A 14,939-nucleotide genomic window follows, 5' to 3' on the forward strand; every position below is an offset into this window, starting at 1 on the left:
TAATCATGTAGTGTTTATTCCTTAAGACTTTCAGATATGACATTTCCTTTCTGTTTTTAATGATTCATATGTTTTATTTGCACCCTCAGCAATCTCTGTGTGGAGTTTGCATGTTTTCTTCCCGTCGGGGAACTCCGGTTTCCTCCCAAATTCCAAAAACATGCTAGGTTAATTGGCGACTCCAAATTGTCCATAGGTATGAATGTGAGTGTGAATGGTTGTTTGTCTAGATGTGCCCTGTGATTGGCTGGCGACCAGTACAGGGTGTATCCCGCCTCTCTCATTAGTTCTTTAGCATAAACGTAAAAATAATTGACTGTACTCCAATCTATAGTCTATTTTACATGTTTTTAACACATAAGTACACATCAACATAACTGATTATAATAGCAGTTACAACTAGAATCATTATTTAAACTTGTATTTTTTGGGGGGGGGGGGCTCAACAGTTAAAGCATTATGCTTAGGTGGTGCACACTGAGGAAAAGACAGGAAGCAGAACTGGAGATACCAAATAAGAGGATGCTGAGTTTCTCATTGGGAGTGACCAGGATGGATAGGATCAGGAATGAGTACAAGTTTCAAGTCAGAGATGCCAGGGGAAAGCCTGAAGAGAAAGAAATTGTACATATATGAATTATCATAGTTATTTATATTATTATGTTAAATAAAAAATGACATTGAATCCATCTTTTTGCTTAGATTTTAGCTTTTAAAGGCTATGAACAGCTTATTTCACTTGGTTGTTTGCAATAAATTCCTTACTCAAAACATGTTTTGTCTCACTCCCCTTTCTTTTCTTTTTTTTCTACTTAGAACCTCCTTTAAATCCAACAGTGTCAAATATAACTTCTTGCAATTTTTCAACTGGGTTTCAAAATGTAATCAGGAGTGTATTATAACCTATACATACAGTGTATGTGTAGTCACATGAAACTGAATTGACCATTCAAATTCTGCCTGTTTATTCACATACATAACGTAAGCACCTGTAAATCCATTCGCTGGAACATACAATGTAAGCTTGTTGTTTCATACATACATAAACAGTTGTATGTATGTCATAAAAAGTGATAGTTCTACTCCCATACACGCATAAAGCAAACCCTCAGAGACCTCATAACTGGCTATAGAGGCAAAGTTTATCCTCAGCCTTCTCGTTTTTTTCATTCCCTTCTATTTATTTCATTTCTATCTGCCTGTCAGTCCTGAATCCAAAGACCGAGCTAAAGATTTCTAAACAAACTTTTCTCCAATAAAGCGATGAACTTCTTGAAGCTGTTGGGTTGGGTCTGTGAGAGGGAATGTCAAACATACAATATTATTGGTTTTGGCTCAGGTTTATTGTTTTGCTTTTTCGAGAGCGGAAATGTGACTCCAACACATCAGACACAGCACAGCACCACTCATATCTTGTATGCACATGCAAATAAAAAGGAAGAGTGACACAGCATTGTGGGAAGGAAGAAAATATTACCAAAGTCTTGTTTGTTGACTGGAATTAAATTTTCCACCTTCTTTCCACACACACACACACACACACACACATACTCACATGCCTGACTGCACCTGATTCCATGAATGCACTTGGACCTCAGTCATTGTCCCTCTTTGCCGAGCTCCGAGCCAGCAGCCAAAGTCCCTGGAGGAGTGCAGCCAGTGCAGAGCATGTCTCAGACAGATTGTTAATCAGGCAGTGCTGCGTGATGTTTTCCACGCCAATACATCCCCCCCTTCCTCGTGGAGTAATCACCTAACGCTGTTATTCTGATGACACACCGGGTCACTGGAAAGATTGTCTCAGTAGACCAGACAGACCCAAAGCACTGGCTTCAATATAAAAATAAGCAGAGTAAAAGTGGGTGCAAGAGGAGAGTGATATAATATGTTTTCCATTAATTTTCATAAAAGGATCACGGCTTATTAAGTGCAATTATGCCATTGAATTACATTATGTTGCTTTACTTACTCCACTGAAGACACAGCTACATTAGTGCTTTTTCCACACAGCCACGGGCAAGCACATACACACATAGTGAGTGCTTTTTCACAATATCGAGGGCAGGCAGCATCAATTAACACCTCGCTGACATTTGCGACTTCGCCTGTGATGAAAGGCACAAGGTCAAAGTGAGAAAAATTAAAGACAGCAGTCTGTGGTTTATACACTGAATTAATTTCACTGTAGTGTTTGTTTTGCACATCTTGTCTTCCAGTGCTATACGATATTTCACTTTTCCTCTATCTTACAAAAACACCAGTCATTTCAACTTTGTCGCTTTTGAGCTACAAGAGCACCTTTCTCCCACTCAGACACAAACATATATAATAATGATGTGTGTTGTTCCGTGGAGTGCTGTTTATAAATCATTCTTTATGACTTTTGTCAGACTGAGTTGTTTCAATATGCATCATCAAAATGCCATCTAACAATTTTCCCGTAAGAAAACCAATAATAGATTAAAAAAAAATGTTTGCATTCAGAGAGCAGTCTATAACAATGAATGTGTCTAGAATATATTAGTGCTACTAAAACCAAAATGACAACCCAAAACACAGGTGTAATGATAAAATATTATACAGTACAACTTGAGTTAGCATCATTAACTTGTTCCTGACAGTCCATATCAAACCGAAACGGACACAAACCAGATACATTTTACCATGAGAAATAATTTAAATCCAATAAATCTGTTCCTGAAAGCCCAAAAATGTTTTACAATTTCACTTTTACATGCAGAAATGCATATCAATGATGAATGAAAGGGATGAATTAACATTTAATGTTATCTTCACTGAAGTGATTCTAAATGCGAGTGTTCCCAAAGACATGATGTGGCAGCGAGACGGCATATGGACACCACCTTCCTGTTGTGTCGTTAGTTATTTTAGTCTTTCTCACCTCAATTACCCTAAATGGAGCCAAAGAACGTTGCAAGTTCTAGCATTTTGATAAAGAAGGTGAGACACACGATTGAAATGGTGTCCGTGTCACATCAGTCACGTCTTTAATGAATGTAAAAGTAACCTTAAATGTAAATTTATCCCTTTGATTTGTCATTTATATGCATTTAAAATGATTTTAGTGAAGTAGCTGTCCCATGTGATGTGCGAGCCTTCTAAGTGAGCGCATGTTGCATATCGAAAGTTTCACCCAGACAACTACAGCCCATGTCTACACCAGAGAGAGAGAGAGAAAGTTAAGCCATTACAGACATTCTCAGCCTTGGGTTGAGGGCGGTCTTATTTAAATTAGCTAGACATGGCCAGCTGACATAAAAATAATTGGTTGTTTACATGAATAGCTCTTAGTATAAAGGCTAAAAAACTCGAAATGTCATCATTGTTTGCTGAAAAATTACACCATGCAAGGCTATACATTTTTACTATATCAGTGGGTGCAGCTCTATCTGCTGGACATGGTTTTTAAGTGCACCGTTTGACCCCGATGCAAGTGGACTGTAATGGTGAAAAGTGAAAATTATTTATTGTAGTGTTGGGTGGTGCATTTGGCACCAGGGCCTTAGAAAGACTTGAAAAGAATTTTTGAAGAAATTTTTTGAAAAAAATTATATGTGATTGCTGCTATTTGAATTTCAGAAGTGGAGGCCTGCTAGCAGGCCCTGAGAGACAAATCAGAAGTCAACATACACAGACTACTGGAAGCAGTGGGCCAAAGAATAAATTATTAATTCTTTACCGCTTATTCTCACAAGGGGGTGCTGGAGCCTATCCCAGCTGTCCTCGGGCAAGAGGCGGGGTACACCCTGGACTGGTGGCCAGCCAATCACAGGGCACATATAGACAAACAACCATTCACATTCACATTCATACCTATGGACAATTTGGAGTCGCCAATTAACCTAGCATGTTTTTGGAATGTGGGAGAAAACCCACGCATGCAAACTCCACACAGAGACACCCAAGGGTGGAAGCTGTGAGGCCTGCGGGCTAACCACTCAACCGCCGTGCAGCAAAGAATAAATTAATATAATTTAATTGAACCAATATTAGAATTGAAGTTGTAAATGTAGGTCAGTGCTTCTAGTAGTGATTAGGCCAGCAGACAAGGGTTTGCAGGCCTGACGGCACACCATTGAATTACTGTATTCACACTTTTAACTAGATCCTCATCAAAATTCATCAGGTTCTTCTTCATACTATTTAACCATATAGTTGTGGCCGTAGGTTTCAGTTTTCAGAATTTAACTTTGTGGGAAATAAAAAACCTCTAAGACAATTCTGTGGAAATATTTTCAGTATGTAATACTCAAAGTCCTTTGGCATTTTTCACTGTTATTTTTTAGCAGGGTGTTGGACACTTGTCACCACATAATCCATTTTTTATTACCATACGACCAGCATTGGGCACCAATTAGCTTTAAAACTACAACACTCATTATACAAGCAAAATCATGACAATGCATCTTTATTAGAGCTATTATAATTCAGAATATACCAGTAGAGTGCATAGAGCTCCCTCAGCACAATCACTGGTAAATTGCTTAGCTGTAGCATTTGGACAGGAAAAACTGCAGTGCTGCATAATGCTTTAGAAATGAGTCTATCTTACATTTCTATCATATTCAGTGATTGAATGGCCGGAGAAGATATGTGAGCTCTTGAAGAACAACAAAAAACCGGACAATAAATCACTGTGTAGTTTGACTTTGACACTCATACATCTGACAGAATAAAGCTTAATTAAATCCTCGGGCCATGCGGGACTTCATACTTGCATATGCAAACTTCAAAACGGATAAGGCTGTAGTCAAATAGAGTTAGTAAACACTCAGGGAGAGTTCAGTCACATTTGGTTTCTTGCTGACTGCCTGGAGTATAATCTGTATAAAAGCACATGGGCGTTGGCTAATGGCTTCTCTGTCCAAGTGGGGATGACATGCCGTGAAAAAAAAGAGGAAGAGAGTGACTGATGTCGGAAAGCAGAAGACTGACAAACTATGAGGGAGGCTAAAAAGAGGCAGGGTGCATGATAGGGACTGATAATGGCTTATTTGGCTACCGCACAACTTACTGTGTCATCTCCACTCAACGTCCGGCCCGCCCCTTTACGATCAAATGTACATGTCAGCCATTAGGCACATAGCCTTGCTTGATGCCTCCCATTTATTCTAAAGCTACCATTTTCATATGTCTGTCACCATGTCCATCACAGTTATTCGATACATTTCGAGAGTATTTTTATAGCCCACGGATGGTGTTGAAGAAAATCGATAAAAATCGGTAAAATTGGTTTATGCTTGCAGGAGAAACAGCATTACGGCTTCTATGCTACAAGGCAATCTCCGTTTCGAGATTCCATACTTTGGTATTGCTTGCCTATTAGGCAATAAAGTCATTTGATTTGGGTGTCCATGCTTGTCATTTCCAATTACAAAGTACACTTTAAGGTGGTATTGTTCTAAAGCTAATAAAGGGGGTTAAATGTGATGGATTGGTTGATTTCTCTCTGGTCTAAACATAGTTTGTACTGGCTAGTAAATGGAGGCAAAGCAGCAGAACTCATGAGACGAGGAGGAGGAAGGGCTGCTGTTCTACTTTATTTATCTCCGTAAAACCTCTGGCACTCTGTCGAAAGAAGTGCATTTACAGGGTCACACTCTGTCACACTTCATGGAGCATCTTCACACACAGGCAAGCACAAGGAAGTATTTTCTTACCCTTCTCATACTTTGTCAATATTATGGAAACATGTTGACGCGTGTATGCCCCATCTGAATGCATTAAGCAACACTGCATAGACACAAGTTCAAAGATGGCAGCCCATTTATTTTCATCAAAACTGTCCAAATCCTCACAAGCTTGTGTACGTGCCCTAGAGTGTTCGAAGAGTTCTTATTGACTACCGTCGTCTTGGTTCAAAACTGCACAAATACATGCCAATGAAAGAAAAAGAATGGAATTCTAATCATATAAACAAACAGCTCAGGGTTGTGTTCAACAATTTATAGCTGCACTTATGTATTAATTTTGCAAAAGCAAAGCTTTTTGGACCTTTCTGCTCTGTGTAAACTGCAGAGACAGAATTATAAGTTGTATGTAAAAGATATTCTAGTGCATTTTGGTCTGTAGATTGCAGAGGCTGTTCAAGTACAGTCAACTCATTGATATGTTATTTACAAGCTATATTGCTGACGCCTGCACGGTGGTACAGTGGTTAGCACGCAGGCTTCACAGCTAGGAGACCTGAGTTCAATTCCACCCTCGTCCATCTCTGTGTGGAGTTTGCATGTTCTCCCCCATATTTGCATGTAATTTCCTCCCATATTCCAAAAACATGCTATGTCAAATTGTCCATAGGTATGAATGAGAGCGAATGGTTGTTTGTCTATATGTGCCCTGTGATTGGCTGTGAGTGCCTCACCTCTCACCCAAAGACAGCTGGGATAGGCTCCAGCACCCCCACAATGAATAATGAATAACACAATGGTAGACTTGGTGTTTAAACAACAACATGTACACTGTAATTTAACTGCTACTTCTGAACTATTGTGCACAACAAGGTGAAATTTTGGCAAAACATATATCCCTGGTGTCTTGCTAGTATCTTTCTGTCAAATACACCACATGGTGGCGCCGTTATCACCCCCAAATTTTGCCGCAAAAGCTAGTTCGGTTGAAAAACATGGCCACCGTAAAGCAGTCTTTGCAGGGGCATCAGAAGGGATTAGTCACTCATTACCCATAAGTCAGGGACCGTTTGTCTAGTGATTATAAAACTTCTGGTTTGTCTGGAGGATATCCGTATTACATACTTGCATACCTTTTTAAAATAGGATTTGAAAATAAAGTATTTTTTTACATACTCATCAAAAAAGCAATAAACGCAACAATTTTGCTTTGGATCCCGAGCTGAGCTCAAAGGTCTAAAACTTTTCCTATGTAGACAAAAGGCCTATTTCTCTCAAATATTGTTAACAAATCTGTAAGTCTGTGTTAGTGACCTGAAATAATCCATCCACCTCATAGATGTGGCATTTCAAGATAAGGTATAGACAATGTATTACACACAATAAAAACACAATGCTATAGATGTAAAACTACACATTTCGGAAAGACCTTTTATTGTGGCCAGCTTAAGGTTGACTTCAAGGTCAGGTTCGTGTGACAGGTCTGTAATTGTAAATTATCACCCATGGTCTTTCTCTGACTGTCTTTTTTTGCTCAAATATAAGCAATTACCTCCTAACATTTTAAGATGAAAGACATTTGACCTTTAGCTAGTGATGCAAGGAAAGTCAGATGCACATTACAGCAGCCATGTCAGCCACCAAACACGGGTGCAGCACAAGCATAGTGCAACAGGGACCTCTACAGGTTACATGTTAGACCAATACCACCATTGGCAGCCAGCTAAACACTTCAAGACATCCCACTCAGTCACTGTCTCTTTCTGTCTGTCAGACTGCGTCTTGCTCACTGTTTGTGTGTTTGTTTGCAGGAAGCTCTAGAAAACACTGGCAGGCATACATATCTAACAGAAAAGCGATCACACCAATCAAAACACTGATGCATTTACTGTATACGACATATCAATATGAATGCACGGGAGGGTGTAGAGTCAGAGTACCATTGCACTATGAAATATCAAAGGTTTAACCTTGCAGAGAGAAGAAATTAATCAAGGTATGTGGGTGAAGACATTTTGAAGAGTTCAATTGCTTGCTTCCGAGATTAATCAATAATCTATTAATGTCGAATGAAGCGGACACATTTGTATGCCAAATGTCGAATAATTTGAACCGGCCGAGTAATGATCACATGTACATTTATAGTGGTGCAGAGAGAAAAACAGAATAGGGGGGAAAAAGTTGTTATCAGTCAGTGGTAGATTCAAAGCCACAAGAAGGAAATGGATATGCAAATTGTTATTTGCTTTTTGCAGGATAATATATCTCTTCCTGCCTTTGAATATTAGTTATCTGAAAGTGCTCATGACATTAAAGCACACGTTAATCTTGTTATTTTTGCCGTGATAAACAATATTTAATTCATTCATTGTCCTCACAAGAGTCGCTGGGGGATGCTGGAGCCTATCCTTGGGTGAGAGGCAGGGTACTCAAACAACCATTCACACTCAAATTCATACCTATTGGCAATTTGGAGTCGCCAATTAACCTAGCAGGTTTTTGGAATGTAGGAAACCAGAGTACCCGGAGAAACATTCAAACCCCACACATAGAGCGGGGAATCGAACCCAGGTGTTCCAGATCTCCTGACTTTGTGGCCAACATGCTAACTTTTCAGTAAGAAAAATAGCTATTGACTGTTCTGGAAGTTGCTACATGATGTCATCATCGAATTTGCATATAATGCTGTAAGAAAAAAAAAGTGAGTAAACATACCTTAATTACTTTTAGAACTAAAAAAAAATTATTGTTGTTTTTTAAATTTGAAATTGTCCATAATTTTATCAAATATGAAATAACTAATATTTTATCTCGGCAAGTGCTTCTGAAAGTTCTCCCATCACAGGCAATGGAAATTGAAAACTTTTTATAACAATTTTAAACAATGCAATATGTAATATAATAATTGTGTAACGGTGTTTATGATTCCACATTATTTCAGGGCAGCCTAACTGAAGGGAAGTCAGCTGACTCTGAGGTATTCGCGCCTGCTATTGGCATCTGTGTAGGAAGGACTGATTGTTGAACTTCTGAGGCCGTGGCAGTGTTGTACAACATGTTGATTTACACGTATCGAGCCGGCGTGTCGTATTTAGATGTATGGAAGTGATATTGGCATCAATCCATTTTCTGAACAGAACTTGTTCATGGTCACAGGTGAGCTAGAGTCTATCCCAGCTGACTTTGAAGTACACCCTGAGCTAATAACAAGTCAACCCTCAGGCACATAGAGAGACAGGCTACCATTCAAACCTTCACTGACAGAAACTGGACCGGTGCTGGCTGCACGCTGATGCATGTTGCATAGAATGATGGAACAGGTGTTATGTTGGTGAAGATGTAGACATAAATATATGATAGAAGTGTTGCACAACCATGTCTATGTTCATATTTTGTGTAGTCGTAAACTGGGTTGCCTGTTTGCCTGTGTGAGAAATGCCATCTCCTAAGTACGGTGTGTATGCTCACAACCCAGAACTCTCTTCTCTCTCTCTTCTCCATGAGGCCGCTTGGTATTGTATATATTTGCCTCAATCAATAACATTGTGAAATAACTCTAAGACGGTGAATCTGAAATTGACAGCAGCTTAGTGAGTCTTTACAATACATAAACACGTGTGGAAGGGTGACTCTGGGCATCCCAGGATCAGCTTCTTGTTTCTCCCTTAAGGAGTCTGGGGTTGCCAATTCTATCACCATCGCTCTTGTTGAGAAATCCAATTCTGCACTCCTTTTCCGCCAGCAGCATATGTTATAGATCAGTATACTGTGCAGCACAGACCATGATCCAGTTAGGAGGTCTTGTCAAGATGTTTGTGGACAGGTAGGTATGGGATTTGTTTGAAAGAGAAGTTTTCTATCTTTTTTTTTCCTATCACCTATGAAGGTACAGAATCAGAGGATTAGTTTTGAACTGGGTCAAAAGCTACCGAGCTGACCGGAAGCAATATGTAAAGCTCGGAGAACAAATTTAAATATTACTTGCGGAGCACCTCAGGGGTCAATACTGGGACCAAAACTGTTCAACCTGTACATTGACATCTGCAAAGTTAGGAAAGACTTAAAGTTGGTATTAATTGCTGATAATACCACTGATATTTTTTCCAGGAGAACGTGCAGAATAAATCATTAAAAAGGTCACCAATAACACCAATTAACTGTGATAAACGAGGGATTACCGTACCTCAATTGGTGTATTTCGTTCACCTCCATGTTTGTTGTAAGGATGTGTGACGTGGTGTCACAATTTGTTGTGTTTTCTGATGTCTGGTACCTTCGATGTGGCAACTGTCCTCACTACAGGTAGCATTGATTATCTCATTCTGAGCACAGATGACAAAGTACTTCTCAGCGGGAAAAGGTTTCTGAGCTTTTTCCTACATTTTCCAGTTCCTTCTTGTGGTGTTGACTGTCAAAGGAGTCTTTTTGCTTCCTTTGTTTATCCATCATATACTTTATTTTAGCCAGCATTTACTGTTGACCTGTTCCATCATTTCTTGTATCTTCTGATATGAAGTTCATGCAGAATCGTGAGTGATTTTTATTGTGACCACTTTCATGTTCATGTAGACATTGTGCTAATTTTGTCGTCCAAAAAGGCATGGTATGAGTATAATATTAAATATTTCATTTCACTGGAACCTCTTGATGTCGAGCACAGCCCTGATTCTGGTTGACCTCCAGTTTGTTGAAATTTAGAATTCTGAAATAATGGAAATAATTAGTTCCAGAGGTTTATTTTTGTTTTATCATTCAGTCGTTGAGTCTCTCCAAACGGGGCTTTTCTAACTGTGATGTATTTAACCTGATCAGACTTCTATCTAATGCATTTTGACAGTCTAGTTTGCTTTTGTTTTCCCACACATATATTTATTCATACTGTTTGATCAGACAGAATATTCAACAAGGTTTACCATACAGTCAAGCCGAGGAGGAGACAACAAAATAAACATTCATAAATATATACAGTACATGCTAATAACTGGTGGTTGATGCAGGAGGGAGAGTTACTATGATGATGCTGGACTGTACATGCACTCTTTCATCATCTCTCATTGTGTTTGCTGTGGAATGGGACCTACATAACTGGAGGAGAAAATAATAAATAACTGGAATTATTTGGAGTTGTTGTTTTTTTCAGTTAGTCCTCCTTTAGGAGTTTATGAACAGTCCCAAATACATGTTAATCTTTGCCCAAAAGTTTCAGATACAGTATCTGCGACCCAGACATGCATCAAAATCACCCAAAAATGACATGTTGATGTTTTCCACACATCCGTTTGTCCTGACTAGGTTTATACCCTAGACTGGTGGTGGCTCAAAAACCATCCCAATATATCTGTGTAATGATGTGTCATGATATTGTAGATATGTTATGACAAATATTATTATTATTATATTTTATAATTACTTTTAAGAAAAGTACAACTTGACAAAGACATTTCAATTTAACCAGGTCACAAAACAATGCAGGTGCATTTTGAAATGTTTTCCGCAAATTGAAACAAAAATAAACTACAAAAGTTAAAATAAGGACGGGCAATTGTAGCTGCTACTGTTATGATTATGATTATGTTGATTACTTATGTAAAGACACATATGAAATAGATTGCAGTAGATTAGTTGTATATTTATGCTAATAGAGCTACTGTTCCCATGATGTCTAGGGTATGGAACCAGTAGTGAAGTCATGAACTTTCAACATAGACACTAGTATCACATTTTCATAGAGGTCTTATGCAATGATTGTGTTTTGTTCTGACAAATCATAAGTATGTTTGATCAAGTGTCGCTTTACTACAGTTCCTGCAGCAGTAGCTGTTGAACTCCAATGAAGAACAAGTGAAACGAAATGGTTGACTCAGAGAAAAACCAAGGCCAGCTTGGATTGCTTGACTCAGTGTGCACAAAGCACGCAACGCGGGGTTCCAATTCTGCCTTGTGCAGTGACACTTCAATATTACATGTATTACCATTAGTAATACACAATAGCAATGCCATAGCTCACAGTCTGATAATAATAGACCTCTAAAATATGATGGTAAATTACTGGAATTCCAGCAGGCAAGCTGTGTGGATTATGTAGAGGTGGCTTTAGGAGAAATGCCTTCTCCGGCAGCTAGCCGGGACGACCCGGCGGCCTGCAGAGGAGTGGATACGCATACCATCGCTAGATGCTTTACAGGAAGATGAAGGCAGCACCACAGGAGATGGAAGTGCACCTGTAGCGACCAGGCTAAAGGCTAGACCGTGACCATCTGTTGTATCGATACAGCGATGACTCGATGCAGCAGCATAAGCCATAAATCGACATTTATCTTAATTTTTGTGTATTTGAATGTAAACCCCATGAATAGGGGCGACATACTGTACTGATATCATCATAGACTATATATGCACACTGTATAAAACCACACGTTACAGAAATGCTGCCAGCATAGAAAAGACGAGGGGACATTTGCTTTGTTTCAAAGCAAACAATTACTCTCTGACTGGCAGAGGCTAAGATGTTTATTTTAGATCTATTTTTGTAATGTTGCATAAAAGTGAAATTATCATAAAAAGCTCCCGTGGTCTTCTTTGGAATGGAAAACCTGGGAATGGATAAAGAATGTGTTATGATGAGCGCTGGTGGGAGGTTGTTTATATGGAATATGGGAGTATAATGGATGTTAATGATAGACAGCTGCGCTTGTTCCTCATATTCACAGGGTGGAAAAATTGTAGCTGTGGGACAACAACAATGTGAGCATACACAATTTGTTTTTCTGATCCGATGTGGCAGTTAAAGGAGACGTATGTTTTTTTTTCCCCAGCTTAAAACAGTCCACAGGTGTTTATATAACATGTCTGTGATATGCTTCATTCAAAATACTTTATATTATGCTAGGAGTCCACTGGGCTGGCACCAGTTAGTGCGCCAAACATTAAGTGATTGGCGCATAGTGGATTGCTGTGGCGCCGAATTAATATTCGCTCAGTATGTTGCCATGTTGCCGTTAATGGCACCAACTGGCGCCCGCCCAGTGGACTCCTAGCATATTTGGTGCAACTTGACTTGATTTTGATAGGCGCATTGTTTGCGACATTTGGTTCCACTTGGTGGCCACGTGCATCAAGCAATCGATGCAACAAAGATTTTAAACATTTTGACATTTTCTTGCCCCCAAACTCATTTTTTGCCACCATTATGAGCCAGTTGGGAGGCAGTTTGAGCCACAGCACGGCACAAGGCACCTTATTGGCGACACTAGGCGCCACAGCAAATTGCATTGGCGCAAACTGGCACCAACTGGCGCCAACCCAGTGGATTCTTAGCATTAGATTCCATTAGAGAGCACTTAAAGTCCTCTAAAAACCAGCAATGTGAGAGACAGAAACAGAGAAAAAGAGTCGCCGGTTTTTGGGATGTCCTATTTCATGCTATGACTTGCTCTCTCAAAACATTTATGTTTTGACACTTTTTGCTAACTATTTGGCCTCCAATTAATTGATTCTTAACGTAAAGGGGAACTGCACTTTAACATATCATTTTCTTGTGTTATAATGCTCAGAAAGGGGAAAGAAATATGTGAAAAAATCCAAAAAAGTACTGTTCCCCTTTACGTATGAGTTTGAGTGGGGAAAAAGGACAAAGAAGTCAAAAATGTACCACTTCCACACCGAATGGGGGAACCTTTTTTCAGAAATGCTGCATATGTGGCTATAAGTGACGTTAATGTAATGTTCCGCAATGTCTTTTCAATGTAACACTACTTATGCATGCAAGGGAACGATGTTACAACTGCGATGTAGCATGCAACAACTTATTTAATACAATACCGGAAGAAATAGGCATCAATGTGTTTTTTGAGTGTTGATATCGAGTGCTGGAATGATTATAATTACCATGAAATGTTTAATGTGCATTCTATTGCCAACCTTTTGACCCCATGATCCCGACGGCTCATCTCAAGGTGTCATTATGACATTAACTCTGCCATAGCTGTCAGCAAAGAACCCCAGTGTACACACTACTTGCAATGACACACCCACAAACACACGCTTCGGTGTTTCTTCTCCTTGACTAATCACCAAACAAAGCTTTGAATGTTAGCTTGTGAAATCCTTTTCCTTTGAATTTTGTGGAGGAAAAAAATCCCTGGAGAAGAATAAAGGAAGAAGGACGAAAGAACTGAAGAGACAAGCGCTGGCCAATTCCTGCAGAGACCTCTTTGATAGAGGCACAGTTTTTTTTCAAAAAAGGAGTTCCGTTGAATCGCAAATCTCCACTGACAGGCTGCAGGCACTTTACATGTCTATTATGTATGCATGTGGCCCTGTAGAGAAGATGTTTGTTTTGATTTTGGTACTGCATCTGCACTGTACACAGAGTTCATTTCTTTGTATGTTATGCGTGTATCTTTCGAAGAGAAAACATTATGTTCTTTCATTCATTTGATTATTTTCTGCAGTACTTATCGGAATCCTGGTATCCTTGTTGTGTAATCCTTTAAATAACAGCTAGATTCCCTTCATGTTTTACAATGCAGCAAATTAGGCTTACTGGAATCCAACCACTAATAAGATTAAGCTATCCTTTTTACAGTTAAAGTGTAAAAAAAGTGTGATGTTGTACAGTTCTAAAACTGACAAAGCTGCGTAGTCTTGGGTTTTATCCTTGGTGAATGAAAAATAAATAATTACATCGCTCTTTTTTGGAAAGAGTGGTGCACAAAGGCATACAGTACAGTACAGTATGTCAATATAGTAGTAGTAGTATACAAATTTATTTAATTCGACTGACAGTATCAATAACAATGTGAAAATGCCAGCCTGTTAAATTAGATTTCCAAAGTTTTTCACCTCATGTGACATCAAATCACGATTAAATCAATTATTATTATTGTCAAGCGTGGTAGAATTATTGTATTTACTATACATGTAACGTAATTACCCACATTTTTTTAAACTTAACCCTGCGTACTGACACAGCTATTCGGCTAATTTAGTATAACTGTGTTCTAATCTCACAATATATCCCATACTTTTTTTTTTGTACAGTAAACTAATCGTTTAAATACTGTGCCTCTAGTAAGTCAATAAGGGAACAGTCCTGTTTTCACATGCTGCCCTAGACGTCCTGGGTTATTATCTTGTTTTCACTGGGCTATTAAATTGAGCAGCATTAGGACACTCTGCTACATGTGACGTAACCCCAGGCTGCCATGTGATTGGATTTCTTAATTAGTGTTCCTAAAAAGCCTTGAAAAGTCAAAGAAAACAACAAAATTAATACAAAGTGTCCTG

At 39.0% G+C, this 14,939-nt stretch overlaps 1 long non-coding RNA gene across 1 annotated transcript in view; it reads right to left on the minus strand.

The window, feature by feature from the left end:
- Window positions 1-14,939, minus strand: part of LOC131134672 (uncharacterized) — a 25,328-nt gene continuing 10,389 nt past the window's right edge. Inside the window, exons 6-9 of the long non-coding RNA XR_009131453.1 lie at window positions 1,970-2,105; window positions 1,754-1,830; window positions 1,556-1,642; window positions 1-607 (exon numbers count right to left, since the gene is read on the minus strand). This is a non-coding gene — a long non-coding RNA (uncharacterized LOC131134672). The remainder of the gene's footprint in view (window positions 608-1,555; window positions 1,643-1,753; window positions 1,831-1,969; window positions 2,106-14,939) is intronic.

Source organism: Doryrhamphus excisus, chromosome 8 (assembly GCF_030265055.1).
Source record: "Doryrhamphus excisus isolate RoL2022-K1 chromosome 8, RoL_Dexc_1.0, whole genome shotgun sequence".
NCBI lineage: Eukaryota > Metazoa > Chordata > Actinopteri > Syngnathiformes > Syngnathidae > Doryrhamphus > Doryrhamphus excisus.